The sequence below is a fragment of the Callorhinus ursinus genome, unplaced genomic scaffold (assembly GCF_003265705.2).
Source record: "Callorhinus ursinus isolate GAN/ISIS: 27379988/994484 unplaced genomic scaffold, GSC_fseal_2.0 scaffold2, whole genome shotgun sequence".
In the NCBI taxonomy this organism is placed as follows: Eukaryota; Metazoa; Chordata; class Mammalia; order Carnivora; family Otariidae; genus Callorhinus; species Callorhinus ursinus.
The window spans coordinates 94,817,885-94,823,884 of NW_027397064.1; the positions used below are offsets into that span (position 1 = coordinate 94,817,885).

The 6,000-nt window shown below is 36.4% G+C and overlaps 1 protein-coding gene across 4 annotated transcripts in view; it reads left to right on the top strand.

Moving 5' to 3' along the window:
- LOC112812392 (uncharacterized) overlaps nucleotides 1-6,000 on the top strand; it is a 105,735-nt gene that overhangs the window by 33,049 nt on the left and 66,686 nt on the right. The gene's annotated exons all lie outside the window — the stretch shown is intronic.

Below are 6,000 nucleotides of genomic sequence, written 5' to 3' on the forward strand. Positions count from 1 at the left end.
GGAGAGGTGATGTGGACCCTTGTGTGTTTTGGTAAGGACACCAGATACTTTCAAAGTGGGCTGAGAAGTTTCATGTGTTTTAAGCAGGAGAGTAGCATGTCTGTTTTATTTTTACAAAGACTGTAGGAAATGGATTGCAAGGTAGCAGAGAGATCCCTTGTCATGGAGTAAGTAAAGAGTTTCTGGAAAGAAGGAGTACTAAACTCTGTTCAGTTCTTCTAAGAGGCTGAGATGAGGACAGAAAAACATCCTTTGGATTTAGCAAAATGGAAGCCATTAAGGACTTAGATAAGAGACTCTTCATTGCAGAGGTCAGGATGGAAAACTGATCAGAATGAGCTGAAGAGAGAAATGTGCTCAGGAGATACAGGGAGGGAGAAGCTCCGGGCTTGGGAGTGGCCACGCAGAAGTAAGGCAAAGGAATGCAAAAGGGATCAAGGGAAACTCTACATACTGCATGGGGTAACTTCCACCTCATTACCTTTACCAGCAACCAAAAAGCTGGCAGCGGTTAAGTGTGAAGGCCAGGAGGTGGGAGGACTTCTGTCTGGAGAAACTGTCTAGTGTAAGAATAACGCCACATACTGACATCTAGGAACCACAGCAAAGGTGTCAGATACTTGCTCCCTCATGCTCCGTGAGCTCACCAGGTAGTATACTGCACTCTGACACACTTAGCTTCCAGTTATGTTTTAGTGCCTTGCTTTTAGACGTGAACAGAAAGCCAATGAAGAACATAGAAGAATCTTTTATGATGAAACACAGAGCACAAAACAAACAAACAGGAAAAAAAAAAAAAAAGAACCCGGAGAAGTCAGACAATGCGGAGAAGAGACAAAAGCTTCCAATACCTTCAGTGACATAAGAGAAGATTTTACATTCATGGAAAACAATAGGATACTATAATGAAGGAATACTCAGAGAAAAAGATAAAAGGTTAGAAATATAAAATGTGCTAAAAGAATTGCTGTAATAAAGTTAAGGAAATCTTTCAAAACATAAAACATAACACAAAGCTAAAAAATTCATACTACTATGAAAAAAATAAAAACTGAAGGAAAAGGAAAATTTAGCTACTTGACAAACCCAAGATTTTAAACTGTAATAAAACAAAGTTTTTAGTGCTAGATATTAAATGAAATGAAAAAGAGACATTTATTGACATAGTTATAATTAAGTGGAAGAATGCATTTTAAGGAATATTGGTTTGTTTTTAAAACTATATTCATGCAAAACAAAGTCCAGAGGATATATATCAAAATAAGTATCTCACTGGATTGTGAGATTATGGGTTATAGTAGTTAGGATAGGCTGAACCACTGTAACAAATAGACCCCAATTGTCAATGGCTCAAACTTTTAAAAACAGCATTATTGAGATCTAATTCACACTATCCAATTATCTTATTTAAAAAATGTTAAATTCAAGGTTTTTTAGTATATTCACAGGTATGTACAGCTATCACCATGGTGAATTTTAGAGCATTTCATCACCTCAAATAGAAGTCCTATACCCTTTAGCTAACTGTCACGCTTTATTCCTACACTGCTAACCTCCCAACGATAAGCAACCACTGATCTACTTGCTGTCTCTGTAGATATCCCTATTCTTGACATTTAATATGAATCGAATCATAGAATATGTGGGCTTTTGTGACTGACTTCTTTCACTCCACTTAATGTTATCAAGGCTGGTCAATGTTGTGGCACGTATCAGTACTTCATTCCTTTTGATGGAATTTACTGTATTTTGTTTATCCATTCATCAGTTGATGGACATTTGGGTTGTTTCCACCCCTGCTTGTTACAATGCTGCTATAAACATTCAAGTACAATTTTTGTGTGTGTGTGTGGAGTATATTTTAACTTACCTTGGGTGTATATACCTAGAAGTGGAATTGGTTGGTCATATTGGTCACTCTGCATTTAATTGTTGGAGGAATTGCCACATTGTTTTCTTAAAGTGGCTGCATCATTTTAAATTCCCACCAGCTGTGTAGGAACATTTCTATTTTCCATATCCTCACCAATTTGTTCATTATTTTTCTCATGTTGCTTATCTTTGTTGTCATATCTAGGGCTCCTTTGCCAAATACCAGGTTGTGAATGAAGATTTACCTCTATGTTTCCTCCTGAGATTTTTATAGTTTTAGTTCTTACGTTAAGGTCTTTGATTCATTTTGTATTTATCTTTGTATACGGTATGAGGTAAAGGTTCAGTTCCATTCTTTTGCTTGTGGCTATTCAGTTGTTCCAGTGTCATTTGTTGAAGACTATTCTTTCTCCTTTGAATGGTCTCAGCACTCTTGTGGAGAACAGTTGACCATTGATGTATGGGTTTATTTCTGGACTCCCAATTCTATCCCATTGATTTACATGTCTAATCTTGTGCTGGTACCAATCTGTCTTGATTACCATTGCTTTGTGGTAAGTTTCAAAACTGGGAAGTATAATCTCGCCTATTTGTCCTTTTTCTGGATTTTCTAAGCTATTCTGTGTTCTTGCAATTCCATATGAATTTAGAAAAGGCTTGTCAAGTTCTACAATGAAGTCAGCTAGAATTCTGATAGATACTGCTTTGAATCTGTAGATTGGTTTGGGGATGATTGCCATCTTTTAAAATTTAACTTAATTTTATTATTTTTATTATTTATTGAAGTGTAGTTGACACACAACGCTACATGGGATGATTGCCGTCATAATATAATGTTGAGCCTTTGATACATAAACATGACATGTTTATTTATTTAGTTAGCTCTTTAATTTCTTTCAATAATGTATTGTAGTTTTTAGCATATAAATTTAGCACTTTTTTGTTAAACTTATTCCTAAGTATTCTTTTTAATGCTATTATGAGTGCAATTGTTTCATAATTGCATCTTTGGATAATTTATTACAAGTGTATTAAAATACAATTGATTTTTATGTATTGATGTATCTTACAACTTAGTCAAGCTCATTTATTAGTTCTAATAGTTTTTTAGTGAATTCATTAGGATTTTCTATATATAAGATCATATCATCTGTGAACAGAGATAGTTTTACTTACTCTTTTTCAATATGATTTCCTTTTATTTATTTTTCTTCATTAAGTGCTATTATATACTGAATGTTTGTATCTCTCCCAAATTTATGTTTAAATCCTAACCCCTGATGTGATGGTATTAGGAGGTAGGGTCTTTGGTAATGTGATCAAGTCTTGAATGCAGAGCCTTATAAAAGAGATAGGAGGATACAGTGAGAAGACTGGTCAATGAATCAGGAAACATGTTCTCACCAAAGAATCTGTTGGTGCCTTGCTCTTGGATCTCCCAGCTTCCAAAACTGTGAGAAATAAATATTTGTTGTTTAAGCTACCCAGTCAGTGGTGTTTTTCTTATAGCAGCTCAAATGGGCTAATTGCCCTGGCTAGAACATTTAGTACAATGTTGAATAGAAATGGCAAGAATGGGCATCTTTGTCTTGTTCCTGATCTTAGGGGAAAAGCCTTCAGTTTTTCACCAGTAAATAAGTTGTTAGCTCTGGGCTTTTCATAGATGCTCTTTATCAGGTTGAGGAAATTCCTTCTGTTCTTAGTTTGTGGAGTGTTTTTATCCTGAAATAATGTTGGATTTTGTCAAATGTTTTTGCTGTGTCTATTGAGATGATCATGTAATTTTTGTTTTTATGCTATTGATATAATGTCTTACATTAATTGATTTTCCTGTTTTAAACCAACCTTGAATTTCTGGGATAAATCCCACTTGGTCATAGTGTATCACTTCCTTTATACATTGCTGGATAGTGTTTGCTAGCATTTTGTTGAATGGTTTTACATCCATATTCATAAGAAATATTGGTCTGTAATTTTCTTTTCTCGTGGTATCTTCCTGGTTCTGTCATCAGGGTAATACTGGCCTCACAAAGTGAGTTGCAAGGTGTTCTCTTCTATTTTTGGATGAGTTTGTGAAGACTTGGTGTTAATTCTAATTTAACTGATTGGTAGGACTCAGTGGTGAAAACATCGAGACCTGGGCTTTTCTTTGTGGGTAGTTTTTTTGATCGGTAATTTAATCTCTTGACTTGTTTTAGGTCTATTTAGATTGTCTGCTTCTTCTTAAGTCAGTATATGTAGTTTGTATCTTTCTAGGAATGTGCCCGTTTCATCTAGTCTAATTTACTAGCGTGCATTGTTCATAGTATTCCCTTAGAATCCTTCTTATTTCTGTAGGGTTGGTAATAATGTTCCCTCTTTCATGTCTGATTCTAGTAATTTTGAGTCTTTCATCTTTTTTTAACTTACTGTACTTTTTAGCTCCAGAATTTCCTTTTTTAATAATTTCTATTTTTATTGATATTCTATATCTGTTGCAAAACTGTTATTAAGCCTTCCTTTACTTCTTTAATCATGCTTTACTATAGTTCCGTGAACATATTTATAATGGCTACCTTGAAACCTTTTTTCTGTTAAATCTTTTGTCTATTCACTCTGACAGGCAGTTTCTGTTGCCTGTTATTAGTCATACTTTCCTATTTCTTTGCATTCCTTGTAATGTTTTTTTAGGGAAACTGATATTTTAGTTAATATATTGCAGCAACTCTGGGTATTGGTTTAACTCCCCTCAACACTGCCTAGGCTTGTTATTGTTATTTGCTTGTTTACTTGTTTAATGACTGGCTGGATTATTTTAGTGAAGTCTGTTCCCTGCCTTCCCCACAGTATTAATCCTCTGATGTTGCTCCTCACCCTAGGATGAAACCACAGGGCAGTGGTACTGATAAAGCTTTCTTCTACTCCTTCACACACAGCTATTAAGCTCCATTAATTGCCGGCTGATTGCTCCAGGGTTTTAACAATGCTCTGGAGTATATATTCCTCTGCGAACTAATCCAGTTAAATTGTGGTTCTTTTGTAGGAATGATTTTTGTGGTTGGTGTTTGATATTTGTTCTGATCTCGAGAAAGCTCCTCCCAGCTGTGTTGTTCCTCATTTCTCTCCTGTAGTAGCCAGCCTACACTCTAGGCTGTATCTTCATTGATCCATGGAATCTACTTCCAATTGCCTTTCACTACAGTCCTCATTATTCATGAGAGCATTCTGAGGCTTGAACTTCTACGTGCTCTGTTGGAAATGAATTCAGTTCTTTTGGGAAGATATTAGGAGCTATCTTTTTTATGACCTGCTTCTTCCCCTAAGCAAAAATCTTTGAGGCAGGACTCTGGGGCTGAGAGTAGGGAAAATGGCAAGCTTCTTTGAAGGACACCCCCACTCTAGGAGCTGAACACTGTTAGGGGGCAGCAGCCTGGGTTCCTCTCAGCTTGCCTCTTCTGCTATGGAACCACTGATTTGTGAGTCAAAGAAAGGACCTTCAGGGACCTAGTTTTCTCAGTGTGCCACACCCAAGGTAGAACCTCTATTCCATGAGTAGGAATTGGGTGGAAGAAGGGAATCTCCATTTCTTAATCACGCTTGCCCAAACTTAGCTTTAGCAATAAGGTACTGAGGATGGAATAAGAAACACAGATATCCTGTTCCCAAGTGGGAGCCCTGGGCTCTTGACTGAAGTAGTCTGGGATGGAGAGTCCAACTACTGAACTGGAGGGAAAGAGAAGAAAGGAACAGTATTGACTCAGATACCATAGACTCTCATCTTTCTGTCTGAATTTTCATAGATTTTCTTGAATAGGTACTTCTTCATTTGCTTTTTACCTTTAGGACCATTACCAAAGGCTTTGAATAATTATTTTTTAAAAAATAATTTTCACCAGTTTCACTGGGAAGTAAGTCAGTGGCACTTTTTATAAAATTTTTATTGTTATGTAATCACCATACATTACATCATTAGTTTTTGATGTAGTGTTCCATGATTCATTGTTTGTGTATAACACCCAGTGCTCCACGCAGAATGTGCCCTCTTTAATACCCATCACCAGGCTAATCCATCCTCCCACCCCCGTCCCCTTTAGAACCCTCAGTTTGTTTTTCAGAGTCCATCGTCTCTCATGGTTCGTCTCCCCCTCC